Raw genomic sequence first — 6256 nt, forward strand, 5'->3', positions numbered from 1 at the left:
CTTCAGTGTAGTCATCATCATCTTCTTCATCCTGGATCTCTTCTTTCACTAAGTATGAGAGGCCTACTTCCTCCTCTCCCAGTTCTGAGTCTGCTTCATCATCTTCATCTTCATCTTCATCTTCATCCTCATCTTCCTCCTCCTCTTCTTCATATCCTTCAGGTGGCCCAGCTCTATCTTCTTCTTCATCCTCATCATCTTCATCTCCATCTTCGTCATCATCCTCTTCAGATGCTTCAGGTGCTTTGTTATCCTCCTGATCAAATCCATCTAAGTATGTAATTTGCTGCAGCAGTTCAAAAATACTTTCTCTATAATCTTCCAAGTTTGTGATCTCACAATTAAACAAGTCAAGACTTTTCAAATTTTTAAGATTTTGCAGAGCTTCTACTGTACTGAGATCTTTAATTTTATTTCCACTCAGATTGAGGTAGGTAAGAGTTGGACATTTCTCTGCCAGGACTTCCAAGCCTCCAGAAATGCTATTGTTACTAAGTTCTAACTTTCCAAGTCTATTTAAGCTGGGAAGTCGAGCCAGTGAACTTAATTCCACATCAGCCATACTTAAAGACTCTAATTCTTTAAAAGTATCAGTTAGGCCCTCAATTTCTCCATTGACACATCTGCAATTACCAAGGACTAACTCTGTCATCTCCTCTGGGGCTTTGTTCCTTAAGTCCAGGTTAATCCTCTTCTTCATCTCCATGTCCTCCACCTTCTCTTCTGTTACTAGTCTCCTCCCTTCCTCTTGCCTGCCTTTCCTCACCTCCCTCAACCCCGCAGTTCCTTCCCCTTCAATGGCTGCTCAGAGACTCAGTATTCTTTGATTTTTAAGGAGGTAATATGTTCTTATTTCCCTATAAGGCAATTATTAGTCTTGCTTTTAATTTATTGGATTGCTTTCTCAGTTCTGAATTTTATTTTCATTTTTGTCAGTCTTTTTCATATGATGGCTTCTCTCAAAAGTTTGATAATCTTTACTCTGTTGTTGTTGTTGTTGTTGTTGTTATGTGCAGTCTAGTCACTTGTGACTCATAGTGACCCTATGTACAACAGAACTAAGCTCTGCTCTGTCCTGTGCCTTTTGCACTGTTTCCAACACACTCACCCCAATTACCCCAGACACTGAATCAATCCACCTCATAGAGGGTCTTCCTCTTCTATGCTGTCCCTCCACTCTCCCAAGCATGATGTCCCTCTCCAAGGACCGGTCCCTCTTTATTATTATATTTAAAATTGGTCTCAGTAAGCTGATTGGTTACTGGTAATAAAGGACTTAGCCTTTGGACTTTCTTATAACAAAGGATGAACCGTCTTTTACTTTGTAGTATATTCTGATTTCGTGGTTTTGCAATAATTATATACTAAAATGCAATGTGTCTTTAATGTGGAAGAAGACAGTGAAAGAGGACTTTAGCTCTTCTTTTCACTTCAATATATATTTTCCTAAACCTGGATCTTACCTTCTGAAGTTGTCTTCATTCCCAAGTAGTAAATTTCTAGAAAAAAATACAAGCATTTTGTGTCTGGAGGAAATAGATATGTGATGATAAGGAAATGACTGAAACCAGAAAGTCCAAAGACAGAAATTCTTAGATCTCTGGAGGTAATACTTGTGGGGATGTGTATAAATGTCTCCTACATATTTTGTTGTAAATAAATTAGAAAATATGATTCAATGAATCCTGTTTCTTCCTCCCATTCTCTTTGTCTTTATGGGATTATAGTTTTAATTTCTATTTTGTTGAGCTTTGCTATAGAATTGGAGCTGACTCATGGCTGAACTCACAGTGAGTTTTTGGGACTGTAAATCACATGGAGTGAGACTGTCCATGTTTCTCCCAATAAGCTACAGGTAGATTTTAACTGCTAGAGAGAGCCTACTTTAGGATAGTAGCATAACTTCCTACTCACTAAGCCACCAGTATGAAAGATTAATTATTATTCTCCTTTGTCTAATTTAATGAAATGTAAGCTGATTAAAAAATTAGAAAAAATTAATCTGTAAGAAAATTATTGATTATGGAATTTGTAATATAGATAATAAGATAAACATTTTTTTTATTTTTTCCATTATTTCATTTAACCATGAAATTTCTAATAGGTATTTATTGATGAAATTAGTTAGGCCAAACAATCCTTGTCTTGTACGAGACTGGATTATAAACCATTCTAACTGAAACCAAAAACTGTCCTCAGTAAAGAGGAAGGGAATACTGTGTGATTTAAAAATCAAGAGAGATGTGTGTCAAGGCTGTATTTTTTCTCTCTATATATATTCAATTTGTATGCTAGGTAAATAATTCAAGAAACTAGATTTTATCAAGAAAAATATGGCATCAGGTTGAAAGAAGACTGATCAATAACCTGCTTTATGCAGAAGACATAACCTTGTTTGCTTAAAGCAAGGAGGACCTGCAGTACTTGTTACAGAAGATCAAGGACTACAGAGTTCAATATAGATTAAATTTCAACACCAAGAAGATAAAAATATTCCCCATTGGACCATTAGGTAATATCATTAAAGAGTTGAATCCATAGTCAACACTCTTGGACCAACAGTCTAGGTATCAACTGGTGTATTGCATTGGGAAAGTCTGTTGTCTAGGATCTCTCTAATGTCCTAAGTAGCCACAACAATAATCAGATTAAAGACCAAGTGATATCTGATTCAAGCCACCATCTTTTCAATCACTGGCTACGTATCTGAGAGCGATCAAAAATGGCAGGAGAATTGATGCCTTTGAGATTTTGTATTGAAGAAGAGTGCTGAATATCTTATGAACATGATAAATAGCAAATAAGTATGTCCTAGAGAGTGCAGCCAGAGCACTTCTTGAAGCATGGATGGTGCTTCTCATATTTTGAGCATGTCGTTGTTGTTAGATGCTATCAAGTATGACTGAGTGACTCTATAAACAACAGACCTGAACCTTATACTTTTCTGAACCATCCTTATCAAATCCGGCACACTTGTTGCAGTCAATATGTTAATCTCTTTCACTGACCCTCCATCGTTTCAACTATGTCCCTTGATAAAGAATAGAGTCTCTTAGCAGCATGTCAGAAGTATGAAAGATAGAATATTGCAAATTTTGCCTGATGTTAATATTAGGTGCTGTCAAGTTGAGTACAATGCATCGCAACAGTACGAACACAGATCTGCAATCTTACCCTGTGCCGTCCTCACAATCTATGAAACACTGAAGTCTATTCCTGCAGTGACTGTGTCAGTCCACCACATTGAGGATCTTCCTCTCCTTTATCATCCCACTACCTTTCTAAACTTTATGTCCCTTTCCAAGGAATAGCCTCTTCTAGCAATATGTACCTAGCTTGTGAGGGGAAGACTCATCATCTTTGCATTCAAGGAGAACTCTGGCTGTACCTTCTTCAAGACATATCAGTTTGTTCTTTTGGCAGTCTATGGGATATTCTGTACTCTCCTTCAACACCAGAGCTCAAAGGGGCTATATCTTAGAAATGGACATCATGCATGGAAAACTAAAGGGTTAAAGAGAGAGCAACTCTCAAAGAGATAGATTGACAGATTGACTGCACTAATGGACTCAAGGATATAGGATAGGACACCATTCAGATCTGTAGTTAATAGGGCAACTATGCATCATAATTTGAAAGCACCTAGCAACAATTATAATTGAAACTAAATAGTGCATTTTGGAAAAGAGATATAATGTGCACTTTGAAAATGTTTTAAAGTATTTTTATCATATTGTAATTAATAATTTTATCATTATTGAGTGTGTCTTCATAAAATAGGTATAAAACCAAAATTACAATTGAGAAAATTTCTGTTTAGCTATAATACATTCCACTGAAAATATATACATTATAATAAAATTTAATTTTAAAATAAATTTAAGCTACACATTCATGAAAAGAAAATTTCTTAAGTGTATGCTTTAAAGTATTATATTCAAAAGTTATTTTTTTCTTAGTCATTAAAACCATATTTTTGCTGAGAGCTAATAAGTTTAGACCTCAAAGGATTTATGTCGGAAGTTAAAAGGTCCACTTAGGAAGTGAAAACCCACAATGCTCTAATGGAATTTAAACATAGCAAAACCTATTCTCTCCCATACTATCATTAACTTGCATGAGGCTTTTTTGATGACATTTAAAAGACTTCTGCAATATATTCCCACAAGTAAGACAAAGTAAGGACAAAATGCTAATCTAAATTTTAAGAGGTTTATTTTATTGTTTGATTTTATAAAACAGTGCAATATTATTTTTAGCAAGAATATTATTTTCTGTAACCTAGTCCTTGGAATAAAAGCAAAAGCTCTGCGATCTTAATATTAAAAGTCAATAAGAAACTGACAGAAAAAGCAGAGTATGGCTCTTTATTTTTTATAGGACTTAGATTTCACTGACAAATACTTTTTACTCACGCATATATTCAGAAATATATGCTCACCACTGCAGTTCGTTTTTTGAGATCCCTTGGTAGAACTGTTTTCATTTGAAACATGAACTAAAATAGACTGCTGTTGATGTCATGTGCCACTGAGTCACCTACAAGTCACAGAGACCCTATGTGCAATAGCACTGAACCTTGTCCTATGCTGAGCCAGTCCCACTGACTCTCACACAGCTATTCCCATTGCCCTGTTATTGTGCTGGACTATCTCACCTCGGTCTTCCTCTCTTGTGCTGTCCTTCCACCCTTTCAAGCGTGATATTCTCCTCCAAGGACTGGTTCCTTCGGCTATGTGCCCAAAGTGTGTGTATTCAAACTTTGTAAATAAATCAGTAGCAAATATTAAAAAATAAAATAAATCTTGCCTCTAGAGCGCAACTTCTTGTTGTTTTGCGCTGTAGAGTTGCCTACAACTCATAGCTACCCTATGTACAGCAGCTCTAAAGCCTGCCCTGTCCTGAGCCAGTCTCACTGACTTCGACACACCTACCCTCATTGTTCCAGTAACTTTATCAGTCCATTGGGGTCTTTCTCTCCTGCGCTGTTCCTCTTAGTCACATAAAATAAAATGACAGAGTAACATCTATAAACAAAAAGACCTATGAGGGGTATACATGCCCATAATAATTATTATTTCTGTAAATATCTTAATTTTATAAAAGCCAAATAAAAGTTAAGTTTAATATGCAAAGCCTTGGGAAAAGAGCCGAGGTTTTCTTTCTTTTTATGATTGATAATGCTTGCATCTTTGCTGTTTCTTTATTTTCTTTCTGTTCATTTCCACAGTCGAGTTCATCAGGCTTTTTTCTTCATATCATTTTTCATTTAGGAACACCTGAATCAGTCTCTCTCTCTCTGTCTCTTACACACATACATACGTAAACATGTACATGTAGACACATTCGCATACCTAGAAGCTTACAAGTTTGCTTGTAAGCACATACACGGAGATAACAATTTTTATTCAAGCATACACAAACCTTAATCAGCTTAGTGAAACATGAGGTCAAGATACTGCTTTGTCATTTTTCTTGTTTGGATTTGACAGCAAGACAGTCTGTGGGTTGTTGTCTTTTGCTAGTCTCCTCTTTTTGAAACTGATATTTCAATTATGATAGTTATTTTATTTTTAAAAATAGACTTTTTATTTTAATTGTGATTTTAAATAAAATTTACAGAACAGTTAGATTTTCATTCATTCGTTGTTGCACATTTTACTTTCTCCTTTCTTTCCCTTTCCCCAGATGACTTTTATAAAAAATGCTCATTCATTGTTGTCCAATAACTCCCTCCATCCTCTCCTCTCTCCCCATCTTCTTTGCAATGTACCTCTTATTCAGAGCTGTTGTTATACATACAATATTCAATCATATATTGCTTTTAAACATTTTAGGATGTAATTATGCATTATATAAAATGTTTACCTAAAAGTAAATCACACTTTAAAAAATTATATATTAATAGCACCTGTAATGTCCAGGTTTTCCTTGAGAACAATTTTTTGTTGTAACATTTTTCTCTTGATACTAATTCTCAATGTCCAGGATATTTTTTGATAGCTTATGGGATATTTTGCACTGATATTAGTGGAGATTTTCAATAACTTTCTCTGTTTTCTAGAGAGGAGCTTTCTTCCTTTAGTTGATCTACTAGAGTGGGACATGTTATCCTTAATTAAGCCAGGAACTGAACTAACTCATAGATTGGTTGCCAAGGGCTTTTCCCTTTGGTATATTTTTCTCCTTCTCTCTCTTTTCTCCTTTCCTACTTTTTAGCATATGTATAGTAAATACATACATATATGGTAATTAT

At 35.2% G+C, this 6256-nt stretch overlaps 1 pseudogene; it reads right to left on the minus strand.

The window, feature by feature from the left end:
* Positions 1 to 48: 48 nt before the first annotated feature.
* On the minus strand, positions 49 to 706 carry LOC102859212 (annotated as a pseudogene).
* Positions 707 to 6256: the final 5550 nt, after the last annotated feature.

Source organism: Elephantulus edwardii, unplaced genomic scaffold (assembly GCF_000299155.1).
Source record: "Elephantulus edwardii isolate Elephantulus edwardi_28Jun2011 unplaced genomic scaffold, EleEdw1.0 scaffold00012, whole genome shotgun sequence".
In the NCBI taxonomy this organism is placed as follows: Eukaryota; Metazoa; Chordata; class Mammalia; order Macroscelidea; family Macroscelididae; genus Elephantulus; species Elephantulus edwardii.